Source organism: Lygodium microphyllum, chromosome 8 (genome assembly GCF_053477565.2).
Source record: "Lygodium microphyllum isolate KBCC chromosome 8, Lygodium_microphyllum_v1.1.10, whole genome shotgun sequence".
Lineage (NCBI taxonomy): Eukaryota > Viridiplantae > Streptophyta > Polypodiopsida > Schizaeales > Lygodiaceae > Lygodium > Lygodium microphyllum.
The window spans coordinates 86,781,240-86,795,535 of record NC_141142.1 but is presented as its reverse complement, the minus strand read 5'-3'; the positions used below and the strand labels follow the sequence as shown (position 1 = coordinate 86,795,535).

Sequence of the window (14,296 nt, the reverse complement as noted above, 5' to 3'; positions counted from 1 at the left end):
ATCCTCTTCAACATTACCAATAGAAATTCTGATACTCGGACAAGCAGCATACATCTCACCAGAAGTATTATTGGCGGCTCTCATGCACCAGCCATGCTCTGCATCCATAGGCCACTTGCCACTCTCATAAACACCTCGAGCAATAAGATTAATCTCAGAACCATGATCAACTAAAGCGACCAATGGAATTTGTTTCTCTCCAATCCTTACCACTGTCTCAGTGGTTGCTCTAGCCCAATGACTTCGTGAAAAATGGCTGCGAGGAATGAGGATAGGGGTATCATCATCTTCATACTGCATAGGCTGAACTATTTTCTCCAATTGCGGATCATCATGCTCTTCCCCAAGAGCTCCATGCCACAATCCCTATAAAGCAGGTCCTTCCATCGCATGTCATTTCCTCTGCAAAAGATCCTGCATCTAATCCTGTATTTCTCTTCTAGCAATCCCAAGAGCTTCTCCAACAGTAAAAGTAACTTCACTATTCAAAATTCTTTCATGAAAAATCTTACTCATATCCGTTTGCATTTCAAGATCTGACAAGAGCTTGAATCCTGGCTCTTTTCTTGGTTGCCTCTTTTCTTTCATCTGCTTATCTCCCATAGGTTGATCAGGACCTGTTTGAGTTGGAGAACTTGACATAGGTGGAGCTGTAACAGGTGGTGAAACAAAGTCACCCCCTCTAGTCTTTTTGGAGGTGCTGGGACCCTCCTCATCTCTTCTTCTCTTTTCCTCAACCATGGCATCTAAACCCTGCGTTTTAGCCATACAAGCAAAAATAGAATACCTGTCAACAGGAGAATCCCATCCTGTTTCTCCTCGGATGCTGGAGCCCACACAAGTTGTAGTAGATGCCTAAACTTTCCCTCTTCTCGCTATCTCCAAGGCAGAGGACCATAAAGCAGAGTCTCCATTAGATTTCTGCTCAAGCTGGACTCCAAAAGCTGAAGCATCTCCTTTAACACTCACATAAGCTAATCGTGCAGCCATATCATCAACAAGCTTCTTCATACCTCCCTTACCGAAGTTCGTGTCAAGAGGAGCGCCAGTCTCTGTCAGCCATATCTTCCCATCTTGTCCCTAGAACACTACATTTTTCTTACGTGCTTCCTGAAAAGCATCACAATCTCTACAGTGTTGGTGCTCTGTACTATCACACCAAATACATCGTCGCCCTTTTCTTTGACCAACTCGAAAAGCAGTCGCTGGAGCAGGCGCTACAGCAGGTACTGACATAAGTTGCTCCTTTAACTTACCAACTTCAGCTTTGACTGCTTCAATCGTCAAATCCGCCAAGCCTTTAATAACATCATCTACAGATAAGGGCACTGAAGCAGCAGGAACTGGTGGGTTCACAGCAGGAGGAGTAGGCTTAGGCAAAGAAGTTGCAGCAGGGGTAGAAGAAGAAGTCTCCAAGGATGTTTTAGGAACTGATCCTGTATTTCGATGCAATCTTACTCTCCTGCGCTGCTTCTTAACAAGAGCATTCACAGCATCAATGACATGTCTCCACTCAGTCTTTAAACCTGAATCAGTAGCTTGATCTTCCAAAAGATCATCCAACTTTTCCTGTAAATCAGCATCTGTAGCTTGTAAAAATAACTCCACTTTCTGCATCTCCAAAGCTTGCTGTTCAGTCCCATCCAACTGATCATAATGACTTTCAAACTCTCGCAGAAGAGCGATAACAGAAAGTCCCTTGTTAGGCATAGAAACCCATGCTAAAAAATTCTTGTGATTCATAAGACTTGTATCCTCCAGGAAATATTCATCTTTTAATGCCTTTTTAAATTCAGCCCAACCTGCATGTGCTTCTTGAATTTCTACAATTCGACCTTCAAGAGCGCACACCACGATCCGCAAGAAGTAGCGGCTCCAAACATCTTGAGAAACCCCAAAAAACTTCATCTTTTCTTCATACAAATGCAGGTAAGTTGACACTTGCTGGCCATTAAACTCCTTCATCTCCTGTTGGACAGCTTTCAAGGCATCCATAGCATCACTGTCTCATTTTGCATGAGCTTGCTGTTGCATATACATGGTAAATGACTAAAACAGATTCTTCATGACATTATCATCTGTCATCTCTTCTTGCGAGTCTCCCATCTTGCTGAAAAAAAATGACGCAGCACTTTTCAAGTCGGGTTCACCAGAAATGTCGTAGATTTCGTGTAAGGGCTGCAGAACACGGAGTTCAAGTTGCAACAAGTGAAGAGCCTAACAAGAAGAAATCGAATTTTTGATGCCAAAGTTCACTATATTCCTTGTCAAGAGAGTTACATGAGGTTCATGTTCAGAAAAATCTGAAGTATCTCTTATCCAGCTTTACATCTAGGTGTTTGAGATCAGTTTTGCCTTTGGCACATAGAATTGTTAAAATCTGTTGGGTATTCCTGTTCACTATGCTGGTAGTATGGCCAGTTTTGAACTTTGAACATTTCAACAAACCAGAAAATGCTATGTTTGTCTAACTGGCTATCATAAGGCACATTTGTTTCACACCCACTTTCAGCACTCTTCCTGTCAGTACCTTTATGACTTCTGTAAGGATACCTGAACAAACTCTGTCTTTAAATCCTCCTTGGCTGCACTAATGAATGCCTCATAGTCTAAACAGCATTCTTGTTCCTTGTGAAGCCATCGATGTATCACTGCTGATGTATACTACCTGAGAAGGGAGGTTTCGAAGATTATCAAAGCATTGAGTAGTCAAAGGCAACCACGAAAGACATTCAAGTGCCTTTTGTCAACATCTGTTCTGTTTTCAAACCAGAATTTCTTGATTTTGTCTAGATGTGTTGCACTTGCAAGGTGCCTGATTGCATTTGAGCATGCGTACACACTGTCCAGTTTGAATATGTCCTCGCAGCAGAAGACGCACAAGTACTTATTGCGCTGCCTATCTTCTTGTCGCAAGCATGCAGAATGCTTCAAAAAGAAGCTTACGTCCTTGACTCTCTACTGCACTTTGGCTAGAAGAGGAGCAAGACGCTGCTTGTGCTTGTTAGAATACTTGTGGCCTTTCCCTTGATCATGATTCAACCTGCAGACTCTGCAAAACTCGAATTGCTGGGGCATCTTCTGAGTGGCATTTCCTTCCTTGTCCTCGATGCTTTTCTGGACTCAATGTTCCACAGTTGATTCAACCTCCACCAATTATCGATGAAGATCCCTCCGTGTCTCCTCCAAGCTTCGTCTTCAGCTACTGATGCTGCTTTCCCCACTCCATACTATTGAGAATAGTGGTCGTCGCTTGGTGATGGAGGGTAGCAAAGAATGATGGTTCAGTCATGTCTTGTATCAGATGACAGAGTTTATACTGCTCCTTTGTCTTTGTCTTTACTGTCTGTGCCTCCACTTTTTCGCGGCCATGTTCTTCTTCAGATCTTCCTCTTCAGCTTCTGCATTCACTCTTCTTAGAGGTAGTTTTCCATGTTAGTCCACCGTCCCGATCTGTCCGAGCTAGTTCTTTGTGAGAGAGAGGATCTCTCACATGGTCTGGATGAAGATCCGCCGCTGCTCATCAGGTCGGGACTTTTGTCCTGAGGTAAAGGATAAATTGAGAATCCAAGCTTGGACTTTTTGCCATAATCATCAGAAAAACGTTTCAGTCCAAGAAATCTCGATCAAGGCCAAGGTCCACAATTTCATTTTTTACTGTATAGTGTCCACCAGAAAGCGCCATCTACAGCTCCCTCATTCCTTCTGTTCCCTGGCGGCCTGTTCTGGTCACAGACGTCCACAATGTCCACCATAAAAGTCCTTAGGCCGATATACCTCTCCAAGACTCTGTTTTTCTTTGAATTGGATATATTGCCCGCTATTTTTTTCTGCTAGCCTCCATCTTTTTCTCCGTGTAATGAAAAGCAGGATTGTTGAATATAGCTTTCCCCAATAAGTTGAGCACTTTTCGCCTTCCCTTTTGCTCGAACAATGGCCCTTCTTTTATCTTGTTCCGCTTTCTCCACTCTGAATTTAGCTCTCTCAGCTTTCTGAGCAGCCACCTGTTTTGCTTCAATAGCAGCTATAAACTCTTTACCAAAAGTAAGGTTAATAATTGAAACATCATCAAGTGCAATATTGAAATTTGCAGCCCGCTGGGTAAGAATTTTTCTTATCTCTCTGCTAACAGCCTCACGCTGTGTTATGAGCTGGTTGCATTATACTGTGCTACAGCTGCCTTCAAGGTCTCATAAATTATGGACGGTAAAACTCTTTCATTGTAATTGGTACCCAAGGTCTCTGACATCAAAGATAATCGGTCTGTCGACCCAAGGAATCATCAAATGGATTCCTTTGGGATAAACCTTCTCTTTGATTCCATAATTCCCTGCACTTTTCTTAGAGATCATTATCCTTTGGCATCAGTTTTTCATCTTTTTCTAACACACACACATCATGCATCCAAACAAAATCGAACACATGCACTAAGGGAATATATACATTGGATGCGGATTATCGAAATGCATTACACACACAATGAATCACACGCAGAAAATAACACAAATGCACAACAAAAGAAATGGAGGTGTATACGACTCGGATGCGCAGCAACACGACACCGGCATCGGTCTTGGAACAGAAGGAACGGGAGGAGTAGAAACAGTAGGCACTAGCATAGGCCAAGAAACTGGCTAAGGAAGAGAAGAAATAACAGGGATAGAAGCAGGCATAGGAGCAGAAGACGGCATCGGTGTCATAGATCCATTCTGTAGGCGGGTCTTCCATATCCTCCTCTTGGTCAAAGTCGAGACTGCATCCTGGGCATCTTGCCAATCTGTTTTAAGACCCATAGGCTTCGTGCAATCCTCAAGAATCTCTCCTAATTCTTCCTGAAGAGCAGGATCTGCAACTTGCAAGAAAAGCTCAACTTTCTCAACATCCAATGATCTTTGTTCAATGGCATCAAGCAGACTATACCTCTCTTCAAATTCTCGTATCAACTTTGAAGCAACTAGACCTTTGTTTGGCATGTAGACCCACTCTCGGAATGACCACCGTGTAGCCATCCCAAAGTCCTCAGGGAAATACTCTTCTTTCAGGGCCTTCTTAAAATCTTCCCAATGTGAATTTTGAAGAAAAATATCAGTCACTTTTTTCCTCAAGGCGGGTGTGACAAGACGAAGGAAATACTTACTCATAAGTCCTGCTGGTACTCCAAAAATCCCATCTTGATCTCATATGTCTTCAAATAAGCCGAAACATTACGGCCATCAAATAGCTTCTTCTCATTCTCAACTGCTTCAATCGCCTTAGTCGCGCTGATTGCATTCTCTTTCTCCAAATACAGTTGCCTTTGCTGAGACAACTGTTGTTGATGCAACTGTTGTTGTTGCTGCATATACAATTGCGTCTGCTGATTTTGAAGCTGCATATACATAGACATATTTTGCAAAATCTGCTTTAAATCATCCGTTGAAGTACTTGAAGTAGCAGTCAATGATGGAGCTGAAGTAGAGGACAAAGCATAAATCGTAGAAGAGGCTGAAACTGATGATGAAGTATCGCCCATCCTGAAATTTATGCGATGCTTTCACGTCAGGTTCACCAAAGATGTCGAAGGGTTGTTGAAAGCAAAGTCGCGACCATAGAGGCCCTTGCCTAATTTGAGGATAGAAGATCAATCAAGCGAGATCACATTTAATTACAACCCTGTTCAACATCAACAGCTTTAGCTTCATAAAGGAAACAAATCTGATTTATAAACTGGCTATTCAAAAACTAAAGTCCTTCACGTCCCTTCTTGCTTTTTTCAGAAAGAGATAATCTACAAGTTGTCCGTTGATTAGTACTGTATAAGAAGCACCAAGATAATTTGTATGCTGAAGACTAGACTCTTGCTATTTCAGAGAGGAACACTCTGTAGGTTGTTTGCTCACTGTTTTTCAGCCATGGAATACATATTTTCTTCCAACACTGTTTAGAGCCACACTTGATTCCTCTTCTGATCTGTTGCTATTTGTAGACATCTATTAGTCTCACTAAAGACAGCCTTCCTGTGCCCTGTTAGTGTATGCTTTAGCTTTTGCCATATCTGCTATAAAATTCTTCTTCTTCTGCATAACCTCAAGCTCTCTATCCAGGGCCTTCTAGGTTTCTGTTTGTTTTAAGTCTTGTGTTAACATCTTAAGTCATTGTTTCAAACTCTCAATCTCCTTTTTATGAATATTCTGCTCTTCTTCCAAGCGCTTCTCATTCTCTAGTTGAATGTAGCTTCAGCTTATAAGGTTTATAAGCATTCCTAACACGTCAAAACTCAGGTAGGATAGCATTCCCATTCTGTAACAACTGACATCGATTTTTCTATATGTTTGCAAGTAGCTCCAGAGTTCTACAGAAGATTCGTGGCTCCTAATTTAGCATCAATCCAGATAGGCATTGGGCCATTGATCCTTAGTCGATGGAGAAGTTCACAAAGAAGAGCTCGACGGATTCCTGAAAGCTCGCTGCCTTGCAATCCCTTGACCAGAAAGAAATTTTGCTTTAGCCTCGGCCTGAGCATGCTTCACTTATAGGATTTTCTCTACTTCTGCCTTCTCTTGTGTTGCCATTCTGAGCCTGATAATCGTTTGCAAGACCATGTTACCCCGTCGGTTATGAAAAGGATGCAACCAGTTTTCTAAAACTATTATGGGGAGGGTCGTATGGGTTGCCTGAATTCTGCACATCAGGTCCTAGAATCCCTGACCGATCGAAGGGAAAAGCCACAACCGATTCTCTGCTTTTTTCTCTTCAAGCTCCTCCCACAATAGCCATCCAAAAAGCGGCCTTTTTCCCCCCTAGGCCAGAGCAAGGGCTAGTTGCAGCAGACTTATCGAATGAACTGGTAGGCCCTTTATTTGCATTTCTACCTCTTCCACCCAGAGAAATTGGACCATTTCTTCCACCTCCCTTTTTTGTGCCTCTTACCACAATTCGTCGCCCACCTCCAGCAAAATTTGCTGATGTTGATGGACCCTTTCCAACCACAGACACAGGAGGGCCTCCAACTCCTTTTAGATCACATGGTGACAACTCCTTTAGGTTGATCCACTCCCAAGTTTCATTGGCAGTGTTCATCTCATACACAAGAGCATGCCGACCCGCTTTTTCCCTCCTCTGAAGATTCACCAATCTCTACCAATGCACTCATCATACCCATAAGTGTTTCTTCTGCAAGCCCATGCTCAGTATACCCTGGAAACAATGCATTCCACAAAACTACTTCACGGACTTGGAGATTATCAAACACTTGTGTATCCATGAGCAAGCCACATTTCACATAAAGATCAACCACTGTGCTACTAATGAAGAGATCCATTTCCAAACCCTTTTGAACTATTTCACCATATAATGTCCAGCCCATGTCCACATCTTTCTGCTGTGCACAAGCCTTGAACAGGGCAACGAATGTGTAACTGTTTGGTTGAACACAGTCATCTTGCATTTTCTGAAAGACCTGGAAAGCATGTGATAAATTTCCCATGTCAACATAGCCAAGGATAAGGGAACTCGAAGAATGCTCATTGCGTTGTGGCAGGTAGTCAAATGTGTGCTGAACATCAAGCAAGCTCCCACATTTGGCATTCATGTTCACCAGTGTGCTGCCTAGAATTCCAATCATTTTCTAAAATGCACTTCATGAACAATCCATTTAGCTACCCTAGTGATTAATTATTGATTGATCACTTACATTCATTGAAAATAATCACTTCCAATTGTTGAGATTCAGCAATCACACTCACTAAACAGCCTCTTTGTATGGAGCTTCAGGGTCAAGGATATGCAGGCTAACCTATCCCATATGCACCATGGTGCCTACTGCAGTTTCCTACTTTCCTGTAAAGCATTGTACTTGCTTTCTTTTCTTAATGGAATGATAGTACTCTTTTCATTTTAGTGAAGTGTCAATGTCATTGTCCACATACACAAGATTGTGTTTATGAGTCCAAGTCTCAATCTTGGAACCTAATTCACTTGTGTAACAAATAGTGTCTTTATCTTCTTCATCATGAGTCCACACTTCTTCTTTCATCCACCATAACTCACTGCCATGCTCTAGATCCCGCATTTCTCACATGGTATCAGAGCCCAGTTGGGCATGACATTGCTTCTCCAGCCTCTCTTGATTCCTCTCAACCTCAATCTAGCTCAATGTCAGCTCATGAATTCATCTCCCAACTCTACTCTCACTGAAGCTTCCATGGCAGCCATAGCCAACAGCACCCTGTCAGATTGAGCTGCTTATATCTCACTCCACAGGTCAAATCTCTTGGAGCTTCCTTCTGGAAAAGTATTCCCCAACTCACAAAGCTTCCCTGTATCACATCAATCCATGACATTTGGCTATCTGAAGCTCAGCATTGTGAAAATTCTCAATCTCTGCTCTGTGTCTGCCATAGCCAGACAGGACCTACCTCACTTGGAGGAAGATGAAGATGAAGACCACCAGGATCGGAAGGACAAGACTCATCAGTCCTTCTACTCTCATAACTCTGATAGACTGTTTTAAAAGCCTTGTATTTACTTTCCCTAATGCTTCCTGCCATAAGCTTTGTAAACTCCTTATGTAACTTGGCATTACAGTCCCTGTACACTTTGTGAGGCCCTTGTTACAGCCTCTCGATATCCATCATGTTTTGGTGCCCACAGCCTTTTCTGCAATAGCCTCTGGTGTCTACCATGTTAGTGGTGTGCCCACACTTTGCAGGTGGTTCTCATTACAGCCTCTACACACTTTGTGCCTTTTTAGTTGTGATTGAGGAGGGATGTTGAGATTCAGCAATCACACTCACTAAACAGCCTCTTTGTATGGAGCTTCAGGGTCAAGGATATGCAGGCTAACCTATCCCATATGCACAATGGTGCCTACTGCAGTTTCCTACTTTCCTATAAAGCATTGTACTTGCTTCCTTTTCTTAATGCAATGATAGTACTCTTTTCATTTCAGTGAAGTGTCAATGTCATTGTCCACATACACAAGATTGTGTTTATGAGTCCAAGTCTCAATCTTGGAACCTAATTCACTTGTGTAACAAACAGTGTCTTTATCTTCTTCATCATGAGTCCACACTTCTTCTTTCATCCACCATAACTCACTGCCATGCTCTAGATCCCGCATTTCTCACACCAATGCCTCTAATTCTCACCTATTCTTCTCTAACCCTAACATTCAATTGTTTGCCTCTTGTTTCATTGCCTTCTTGAATGAAAAATATTGCCCAAGGGTAAGTGAAATAAAATCATAAAGCAATGAGTCACTACTACATGTACTCCTTACCTAATCCCACTCATTTTCAGTCCAATTTCTTCCAAGCTTATGCATATCATGAAATGACATTCAAATCCTTTCCAATACATGCATTTCATGCTGTCTTCTTGCTCTAGCATTGATCTGCCATGTCTATACCCACGAGGAAAAGTTGATGCCAGGTGAGTTGGTAGGACAAAAGAGAGGTGACCCTCCCCTACTAAAAAGGACCTTGAAGGGGAGCACAAACAAGCTTGAGAGGGAAATTTGCACACCCCTCAAGTCTCGGATCCCACACATTTAAAGTTTAGGTGTAGGTACCACTCAAAGGCATAAGAATTCAACCTTCAGCATGGTATATTTGGCATGGGTTACATGATGTAAAGGCAAATGTATGGCAACATAATGCAATGCAATTGGAAAATGGGGACAAAGTTATGCTTAACAAGATGTATGCTACTGGTGGCATTTGTTACTTAGGTCAGTAATAAAGAATTGGAACAAGGTTTTCAAGCAAGGTTCCATTGATTGGATCCTTATTTTGCAGCTTACAGTGGGATTATTCAATCCTTTGGTTACTTGCAGAGGTTATTCTCAATGCTGGCAGATGTATGGAGTTCCTTTGTAGGTCTACATGGTTGATACATGCATGAAATGGATGGTACAAGTCATTAAGTGACCAGAGCAGAGCATTCACAGGTTGCAAGAAATTCCAGACAGCTAAAGTAAATTGCTTACATAATTTTCTGTACTCAACCATTCTCAATACTTGATATCTCATTTGAAAGGGGATATCTAAGTTTTATAGGTAGCCAAGATGTTGGTCATTTGAATCATTAGAGCTCAAAATATTTGAGTTTTTCTTCTACTGTACACCCAGGACAGGATGTCACCTATGGCTAAAAGTAAAAGAAAGGAACCCATTATGGATACCATCAGTGAAGGTTTAAGGGACTATCAGCCAGATAAAGAGAGTGAAGCTTCACAAGAGGCTATTTACCTTGAGAGCCATGATAATCATGAGCTAGAGATAAGTTCAACACATGTTGCAATAAACAAACAAGTGAATGGGGTTGGAACTACTCATGTCTCTACTGATTCTAATAGTTTTCACCAATGACATAAAGGATATGAAACCAGGTGTTGATAAGCTTGTGGCTCTCTTGAGTGAGAGGATATTACCTACAGCTATTCCAAATGCTCCAAGTCTTCCCATTGTTCAAGAGCAGTCAAAGACCACAACTCCTAAGGTTGTTGGGCACTTTGAAGTTGGAGAGCCATGAAGAGCTTAACCCTCTCATATTCAGCCTCAATCTCAGCCTCTTTATAAACCCAAGACCTACACTATCCCTCATCTATAGGATTTGGAAGATAAAAACCATGCTAACTCAAGGCTTGATGATGACACACATGGATGCCATCTTTTTATGGACAACCATCTAGTATCCCTAAATCTACACATGAAGAGAAAGCTAAAGAGAAAATGTCTTAGCATGGTCAAGCAAGTGGAGGTAATAATTCTCATGGGCAGTACCCTTACAATGGACATGGTCATGTAAATTCAATTCTGAATTCTTATGGACAGCAACATCGTGTCAATAATAATCATGTATATAATCAGCCCTCTAAACAAGGCCCTCATTGAAATCAATTTTGGACTCATCAAATGAGTGGACAATGGCCACCAATGAATGCCACAAAAAATATACACTCTTCAATGTATGGACATCAAGTCTATGGACAACCTCATGCTGTTGGCAACTCTTTCTCTCTGCCACAAGGACAATTTAATCAGCCAAATGGGTTTGCAAATATTCATGGAAAACGATAACAATATGTTCATGGAACATGGAGTAATGATGTTCAAAGGCAAAATTATTTTGGTCCAAAATTTTATGGACAACAACACAATAATGGCCAATCTCATCAATATGAGTAGGAATATAAGGAGAAAATAACCATTTCTAATTGCAACGGTGAAAATCCATCCCCTACCCAATTAGAAGAATGGTTTGACAAGCTTGAGATGTATTTTTCTTTGTATCCTAGACCGGAGAATGCCAAGATAAAATTTTCAGCCCTACATTTGGAAGGATATGCACACACTTGGTGGTGGTACATGTCAAGAATTGGTAATGAATTCTTAACATGGGATGCATTAAAGAGGGCAATGATTGAAGTTTTTGTGTCTCCTATTGAAAAAGAGAAGTTAGAGAAGAAGTGGTATGCTCTTGAGCAAAGGGGATTATTGGTTAGAGATTATTCTAACCAATTCCTTAACCTCTCCATGTATGTGGATGGAGTATCCGACAATGTCAAGCTGAATAAGTATATATTTAGGCTTGAATCTTCTCTATCTTCGAAAGTGGGAGCTATGAAATCATCCTCTTTACAAGCTGCTATACAATTGGCTGAGAGGTATGGTAAAAAATATAAGAGTTTTCAGCAAAGAACAAGGCAATATTTTCAGCCAAACTAGTCCACCAGAATAGCTCCAAATCATGGGCAGACAAAGACTAAATTTCAGCAACAAGGAGGGAAGCCAACAAATACTTACAACAAGATCTCTACATTTCCTATTGTTTATGGACCAAAACAGAGCAGTAATTTTAGATTTAACATTGAAAACAGATCAGATGGAAAGAGGATTGAAATTAGTGGCAAAAACTCAGTTCGTATGCAAGGAAAGCATGTGTCTAATGACAAGTTGAAGGACATGTATGCGAAAGGTCTATGTTTCAAATGTGGGGAGAAATGGTCTCCTGATCACAAGACAAAATGCAAAGCCAAGAATGTCAAAGTGAGCATGGTCTTTGAAGAGGAATTGGATGTTGAGGCAACTAAATGCAATCTATCTCAGCTCTCTTGCTTACCTACTCTTGAGGAGACGCATGACCATGATGATGATTGCCATGAAGAATTCTACAACCCTATGGATGGTTTTCCATTCGACTTGGGTGGTTACTTCATGAATGATCCTTGGACAGATTTGAATTCATTAAAGTCTTGCTCTATCTCCCGTGATGCATGGAGTGCTTCCAAAGGGGACAATACATGGAGTTGTTCCAAAGTGGTTCCAAAGGGGACAATACATTAAAGTCTTGTTCTATCTCCCGTGATGCATGGAGTGGTTCCAAAGTGGTTCCAAAAGGGACAATACATTACACCTTAAAGGCTAATAATGGAAGAATTTCTCATATTCTTATCGATACCGGGAGTACACATAGCTTCGTTAATACACGATCTCTTGATGGGTTGTAGTTGTATACACAAGAAATGCCTTCATCACTAAGAATCCAAGTGGCAAATGCACCTTATGAGAGAAATAATCAAATTTGTTCCAATGTTCCCATCACTTTATCATCATCTTGTACCACTTTGGTGAATCTTATTGGCTTGGAGATGGGTCCCATTGATTTCATACTTAGCTGCAATAGGCTGAAAAGTATTGGCAAGTTTACCATGGATTTGAATAGGCTGCAAATGAAATTTCACTGGCATGGACATCAAGTTACTCTTCAAGGGATTGAGAGGAAAAAGTTAGAGGTGATCAACACCAAGAAGATTAAGAGAGAAATCAATACAAAGGCATGTATGTCTTTTGTCAAAGATTGATGAGGACCAACCCTCTTCAAATCAGCCCTCTACTCCTTCAAAAGATATGGATCCTTGTCTTTGCAAATTGTTGAAATAGTATGATGATTTATTTCAACCACCTACCTCTCTTCCTCCAAAGAGTGAAGTGGATCACCCCATCGACTAGCTTCCAAATACCAAGCCTATCACTAAACCTCCATATCACTTTTCAAAGGTGGAAAGAGAATAAGTTGAGCACCAAGTAAAGGAGCTACTTGAAATGGGTCTTATGCAACCAAGTCAATCTCCCTTTGCTTCTCGTGTTCTTCTAGTCAAGAAGAAGGATGGTTCATTCTGCATGTGCATAGATTATTGGGATTTGAGCAATGCCTCTATAAAAAATAGGTATCCAATACCAAGAATTGATTATCTCTTGGATGAATTGAAGGATGCCAAGGTCTTTTCAAAGATAGATTTGCGGTCGGGATACAACCAAATACGCATGGAGGGGGATGAATACAAGACTGCATTTAGAACCGAGAGAGGATTGCATCATTTCATGGTTATGCCCTTTGGTCTTTCAAATGATCCAACTACATTCCATGCTTTAATGAACAAAATACTTTAGCCACTTTTGTTCAATACAATTTTGGTGTTCTTTGATGACATATTGATATATAGTAAGGACAAAGAGGAGCATTTACAATATGTTAGAAAAGTTTTTGACATATTGAGGAGTCACAAGTTGTTTGCTAAAGCAACCAAATGTCATTCATGGCCAAAGAAGTAGAATACTTGGGACATATTGTTGGAGAAAATGGAATCAAGGTTTACCCAAAAAAGGTCCAGTGTGTGAAAGATCCAAAAAATGGAATCAAGGTTTACCCAAAAAAGGTCCAGTGTGTGAAAGATTAGCCTAATCCAACAAATACCACTTCATTGAGGGGTTTTCTTGGTTGGTTTTCTTTCTACCAAAGATTTATCAAGAATTATGCTCATGTGGCTACACCATTAACTAATAGGTTAAATAAAGAAGCTTTCTTTTGGGATGAAATAGCCGACAAAAGCTTTAATGAGCTAAAGTAACTCCTCATTTCAGCACCCATATTGGTTTTTCCCGACTTTTCTAAGGTATTTGTGTTCTATGCGGATGCTAGTGGGAGAGGATTGGGGTTATTTTAGCCCAAGAACATGGTGTCATTACATATGAGAGAAAACAATTTGATGAAAAAGAGAGACAAATGCATATATATGAGCAAGAGATGCTATCTATACTACATGCAATTAAAAAATGGCATCACTACCTCTATGGAAGTAACTTTAAAGTGAAAAGCTACCATAGGGTGCTGAAGTACTTCCTCTCACAGGCCAACTTGTCTCCTAAACAAAGAAGGTGGTTGGAAACTCTTCAATTATATGATTTTGAGATAGTATACACAATTGGAAAAGACAATGTAGTGGCGGATGCACTCTCTAGGATGTGGGCATGTA

At 41.0% G+C, this 14,296-nt stretch overlaps 1 pseudogene; it reads right to left on the bottom strand.

Annotated features, from left to right (window-relative positions):
• Window positions 1-3,647: 3,647 nt before the first annotated feature.
• On the bottom strand, window positions 3,648-4,352 carry LOC148032548 (prohibitin-1, mitochondrial pseudogene; annotated as a pseudogene).
• Window positions 4,353-14,296: the final 9,944 nt, after the last annotated feature.